Source organism: Gossypium hirsutum, chromosome A06 (assembly GCF_007990345.1).
Source record: "Gossypium hirsutum isolate 1008001.06 chromosome A06, Gossypium_hirsutum_v2.1, whole genome shotgun sequence".
Lineage (NCBI taxonomy): Eukaryota > Viridiplantae > Streptophyta > Magnoliopsida > Malvales > Malvaceae > Gossypium > Gossypium hirsutum.
In genome coordinates this window covers 13,070,833-13,077,231 of record NC_053429.1, presented here as the reverse complement: position 1 = coordinate 13,077,231, position 6,399 = coordinate 13,070,833, and the positions used below count along the sequence as shown (strand labels likewise).

The 6,399-nt window shown below is 34.8% G+C and overlaps 1 non-coding gene across 1 annotated transcript; it reads left to right on the top strand.

The window, feature by feature from the left end:
- The first annotated feature begins 5,712 nt into the window (after positions 1-5,712).
- On the top strand, positions 5,713-5,818 carry LOC121230965 (small nucleolar RNA R71). Its single transcript, XR_005929037.1, has one exon. It is a non-coding gene; the product is annotated as a small nucleolar RNA R71 (small nucleolar RNA).
- Positions 5,819-6,399: the final 581 nt, after the last annotated feature.

Sequence of the window (6,399 nt, the reverse complement as noted above, 5' to 3'; positions counted from 1 at the left end):
CTGTGAAAATGGTTATTTCATTCATTTAGGTTTAATTCATGTTTATACTTGTGAATATTTGGCCAACATTTGTAGGTAAATTGAATTAACTACTTAATCTAGGAAGTGGTAATAGTTAATTGACGTAAGACCTAAGTGGTGCATATCATGTCAATTTCGGAAGACAATTACTATATGTATAAACTATATAAATGCCCAAGAGGGTGATTTCCAAGTTATTTTTTTGACACAGGAATATGCTAATTAACTTAGGAACAAAATAGGACTTTGGGAAGAGCCTATGCTTTAATTAAATGGCTTTAATGAATTTTCATATTGCCACGAAGCATTCGTAATATTGTTTTTATGAATAATAATAAATTCTTGTTAAAGTGAAATATTTTATTTTAGTCTATTCATGTTGTATTATATTATCCCTTGTGTTTATTTCATGCAAGGCATATTGTTTTATTTTGTGGGTATTTGACGACTGATTACATTATTTACTTACAATTGCGACTTCTTCAACAATATTCTTTCTTTATTTTATTTAATGACAAATTAACTCAACAGTCTTTGTGAAGACGATACTTTTTTACTCACTTATTACTTGTACGAAATCACGCGACGACAAGTTTTTGGCACCATTATCGGAGACTGTGTTTGTCATTATTTGTGAAGATATTTATTTTTAGTTTGGTTTATTTTTATTTTTATTTTAGCTTATTTATTTTTCATGATTTTTCAAGGTTTATGAACATAGACCAAATTATCGATCTATTCCCAAGTGACCCAGAAATTTAACATGCCTTGAGGCAAAGAAGAAATGAGTGATTAGCCCAAAGTCAATTCAAAGAAATGTATCAAAAGCCAAGAGAATACATAGCCTGTAATAATCTGAATCCAATCCTTGTTGCTGATTGTAACACCCCTAACCCGTATCCATCGCCGGAATGGGGTTACAGGCATTACCGAAAAATATACAACTTTCATACATTCACACAATCACTCAGATCATATTCAAAGTTATACATTTGTAACTTTAGATTAAGAATTCTTAAATCATTAATACGCACAAGCATAAAACAATTTTATTAAATTCGTATATAACCATTTTGTTATCTTATAGCATGAGTTACTATCATATGGTCAATTTCCAATACAATAACCGAATATTAAAACATGCTAAATACATATGCTTTATTCAATGTCTATTTTCGTTTTACTCATTTACTTTACACGCATGTAACATTTCATATAACCAAACCAATATGTCAATCATAATTTTCATTTCACATCAAACACATCTCAAATTTGTATTTATACATATAACATAACAAACATGCTATAAAATATCAAAGCCGAATTTAAACATGATAATATCACCTAATTTGCAAGCTAAATAACATGTCTAACCATCATATATTCAGACAATCTATGAACCATTTCTAAACGTAATCACCAAATCAAAACATACCAAAATTTATATGCTAGCATCATGACAAAATTACAAATACACAACCAATTCATTTGCTCACCTATTCAGCTATCAAAATTAACCATTAAAGTCATACCAATTCCACCATTCAATCTTAAGTTAAAATTTACCATTGCATAACCGAATACAAATGTCAACTTGTCACTTTAAATATCAAACCGCAACCAAACAAGTCATATGCATACATATTTAATTTATCTATCATTAGCCGAATATAAATGCACATCATTTACAACCAATGATCAAAAACTTATAATCATTATCCATATTTACTTCATCACATAACCAGTTACCAATACTTCAAATCATAGTCATTTACCTAAAACACCCCACTTATATATCATGTATATCACTCAACATAAATATCCAACCACAATTTCACATCATACCAAATATACCATGCACATATACTTTGACATAACTTCATCACCGTTAGCAAATATATCAACCATGATTCATTTATAAATATTTAATGGCTGAAACATCAAAACCAAACTTAACATAATGAATAAGCCATTTTCGCATGGCTCATATTTACATAACCCAAAATCAAACATAAACATATGCTAGTCTATACATGCCATAGGTTTAAGTTCAACTTTATAAAAATACCGAAACAGTCGATAGTGTGATAAACTTCGCTGACGATCCCTAAGCTCATAACTTGACTCCAAAATCTGTAAAACAAAGGCAAACATACACACATAGTAAGCTTTCATAGCTTAGTAAGTCATAAGCAAATAAATAACTCAATGACATAATCAACTCAACTTAATCAAGCCTATTTATAATAACATAATCACATTTAATTTCAAGCTTACAGTTTTATATACAACATATACTTTCATAGATGAACTTTATCTTGGCTGAATATACATATATCTATTATCAAAGTATCATACACTTTCAAAGTCAAATTATCAATATATAACTGTATATTTATACACTCGTATGCATATACTCATGAATCAAACTTTAATATCACATACTTATACATAACATGTGGCTGAATATACTTCATAATTACACATATATTTACATTAGCATCATGTATATTTTGCATCACATATCAAATAACCAACTTACCTTATTTTTAAATAGGTAATCAACTATCACATACTTGATCATTTAGTTCGATTTACATATTCAATCACAACTTATCATTGCCCGTTGAACCATTCGGAATGGCTTTCTTTCCTTATGAAGACGACATGGTATACCTACAAGCAAAACTATTATTTTATCGTGATGAATTTTCAAGGTAAGACGAAAACAAATTTAAAAAGGAAAAAGTCATAAATTAAAACTAATAATCTCAGGCACAACTACTAACAAACTTAATCAAAAACAATTAATTTTATGGTGTATCATTAGCATGATAATAGTATGAGTTTCATAAAAAATGGAAACTAATTCTATGTAGCATATTTTATTGATGGAAAATGGCAACCAAGAGGTATGAGTATTTCTATTATCCTAACCATAAATATTCACTTTAAACTAGTCAAATGGAGCAGATAGATCATGCAATGAGTAAGAACTTCAATAGGAAAAAGATGATAACTACTCTAGATACGAAATTTGAGTGATAGAAAGATGAAAATAACATGAAAAGTGCAGATTACTATGATAAATAGCATTAGAAATCAGTAAAATAAAAGAGAAAAGAGTAAACAAACGCTAGAAAGAGGAGAATGAGCGTTAAAAATAGGGTTGGAAGCGGCGCACGAGCGTGGTAGGGAGGCCGTGTGGACTTGCAGAGGCTGGGGTTAGGGATTTTGGGTGAAGGCGATGATGAATAGTGAAGGTTATTTATAGATTTTGGGACACACGGCCAGGGAACACGCCAATGTTCCCCAATTTTTGCCCGTGTGATTCGTGAATTTTGAATTTGGGCACATCTGACACTTGGCCCATGCCCATGTTCCTTGGGCGTGTGGGTGTACACGCCGAGTCTGTCTTTGTTCGCTTCTCCCACGCCTGTGTTGTTTTGGCAGGTTCGCCCACTGCCATGTCACACGGCTGTGGCGATTTATCGTAGCCTGTGCAGGGGAAATCTTTACCCTGTTTCCACACGGTCCTAAGCACGCCCGTGTGCCTGGCCGTGTCTGTGTGGTAAACCTATATTCAAGAGCTCCGTTAGTAAGTTAGGTGTTAAACACTAAAATTTGAAGAAGTTAATACAGTTAGTGCTTGGGTTGCCTCCCGAGAAGCGCTTATTTATAGCCTAAGCTCGACTTACCTTTCCATTGAATGGTCATGGTGGTTCAAGGAGTTTATACTCCTCATTCCTGTTGTGAATCTCATCAAAATAATGTTTAAGGCGGGTATTATTTACCTTAAAAGTGCCAAACTTGGAATGACTTACCTCAATTGTACCGAATGGGAAAATACTAAGTATTGTAAGAGGGATTTCTTCATTCGGTTTGTCAGTGAAAATGTGGGGATCTGCGGCATCTAATAAAACTTTATCTCCAACCTTAAGTTTATTTGGAAAGGTATTGAGTTTGTTCTGGCGTAGTTTTGGTTTATCGTGTGTTCTCGATTTATGTGTCTGTCATTCATCTCGCTCCTCAATTTGTAGCCTTCGTTCTTCATGAATAGGTCCTCTACTCTTGCTTGAAAATGGCTCATGTACTTCCTTCAAAATCATTTCTCGCAAATTAGGTTGCACCATATTGTCAATTTTAGTAGAATGGTTTAAACAATCACCTTCAATTTTCGATATGTTGCCAAAATTGCGAGCTTGAAGGGTGATTGTTTTGTCTCCCACACAAAGTGTGAGCTCACCTGAGCCAACATCAATAATCGTTCTAACAGTTGCTAAAAAGGGCCTTCCTAAAATCAAAAGAGTGTTGCTATCCTCCTCTATGTCTAAAACAACGAAGTCAATAGGAAATATAAACTTATCGATTTTAACTAGCACATCTTCAATAATATCCCTAGGAAATCTTATAGTTTTATCTACGAATTGAATGCTCATCCTAGTCTGTTTGGGTTTCTCAAGATCTAATTGTTTAAACATTTTGTAAGGCATGACGTTAATACTAGCCCCTAAATCAGCTAATGCTTATTAACATCTAAACTACCAATTAAGCAAGGAATTGTAAAATTCCCTGGATCTTTCAATTTGTTGGGTAGTTTATTCTGTAGAATAGCTGAGTAAACTGCGTTTAGCTTCACATGCAAAGCCTCGTCCAACTTCTGCTTATTTGCTAAAAGCTCCTTTAAAAATTTCATTGCATTTGGCATCTGTGATAGAGCTTCAATAAACGGTAAGTTAATATGTAATTTTTTTGAGAGTTTAAGGAATTTACCAAATTGTTCATCTAAGCGGTCTTTCCTTGTCGCATTGGGGTATGGCATACGAGGTTTGTATTCTGTACTTACCGACTTTGGGTTATTTTGGCCGACCTCATCTTTACCTTTTCTTATCTTAGTTTCTTGCCTTGGTTCTGGTTCAGGTGTGACTAACCCTTCCTCATCTTGGCTAGTAATCGCATTGAGTTGCTCCCTTGGGTTAGATTCTGTGTTGCTTGGCAAGCTACCTTGTGGTCGTTCAGAAATCAACTTGGCAAGCTATTCAATCTGAGTTTTGAGCCCTTGGATCGATGCTTGTTGATACTTAAGTGCTGTGTCGGTATTCTGAAAATGAGTTTCTGACACTAATATAAACTTTGAGAGCATCTCTTCAAGGTTTGACTTCTTTTCCTATTGGTAGGGTGGTTGTTGAAAAACCGGAGGATGTTGTGGCCTTTGATTTCCTTGACCGCCCCACGAGAAATTGGGATGGTTCCTCCAACCTTCATTATAAGTGTTACTATATGGGCTATTTTGGAATCTAGAGTTATTGTTGCCCATATATTGGACTTGTTCCTCCTCGATGCTAGGGTTGAAGGGTTGATATTCTGTGCATGCTCCTCCTCCATTCGAATTGCACCTCATCACTAGATGTACCTGAGTAGAACCACACAAACCGTCAATCTTTTTTATTTAAGAGTTCTACTTGGTTAGATAGCATAGTAACCGCGTAGAGGTTGAAAACATTGGTTGCTTTCGCCGACTGTGTTCTCAGAACTTGCCACTGATAGTTATTCAGTGACATCTCCTCTATAAATTCGTAAGCTGCCTCAGGTGTCTTATTATTGATAGTTCCTCCAGAGGCTGCATCAATCATCTGCTGAGTCGAAGGATTCAGGCCATTATGGAACGTTTGAACCTGTAGCCAAAGTGGTAACCCATGGTGCGGGCATCTTCGCAAAAGGTCCTTGTATCTCTCCCATGCATCGTAGAGTGTCTCTAAATCCATCTGCACAAAAGAAGAGATATCATTATGCAATTTAGCCATTATAGCCTGCAGAAAGTATTTTAATAGAAACTTTTTGGTCATTTGTTCCTAAGTAGTGATTGACCCTCGTGGTAACGAGTGCAACCATTGTTTAGCCTTATTCCTTAACGAAAAGGAAAACAACCGAAGGTGAATGGCATCATTAGAAACGCCATTAATTTTAAAGGTATTGCAAAGTTCTAGGAAATTTGCCAAGTAAGCGTTGGGATCCTCGTCCTGCAAGCCATCAAACAAAACAAACTATTGTATCATTGGAATTGTGTTAGGTTTCAGTTCAAAATTATTTGCAGCAATAGCAGGTCTAACTATACTTGACCCAGTTCCTGTTAAATTAGGTTTAGCATAATCATACATAGTGCACGGAGTAGGATTTTGATTAACAGCAATTGCAGGAGGTAGCGAATTTTCTTGGTTTTCAGCCATCCCCTCAGTTGTGATTTGAATATTGTCCTATTGCTCGTTCTCTGTGTATCTTAGGCTTAGCCTTATTTCTCTTTGGTTTCTGCGAACTGTGCGATCGATCTCACTGTTAAAAAGTAATGGTCCTGACGGGTTACTTCTTGTCATAAACTAT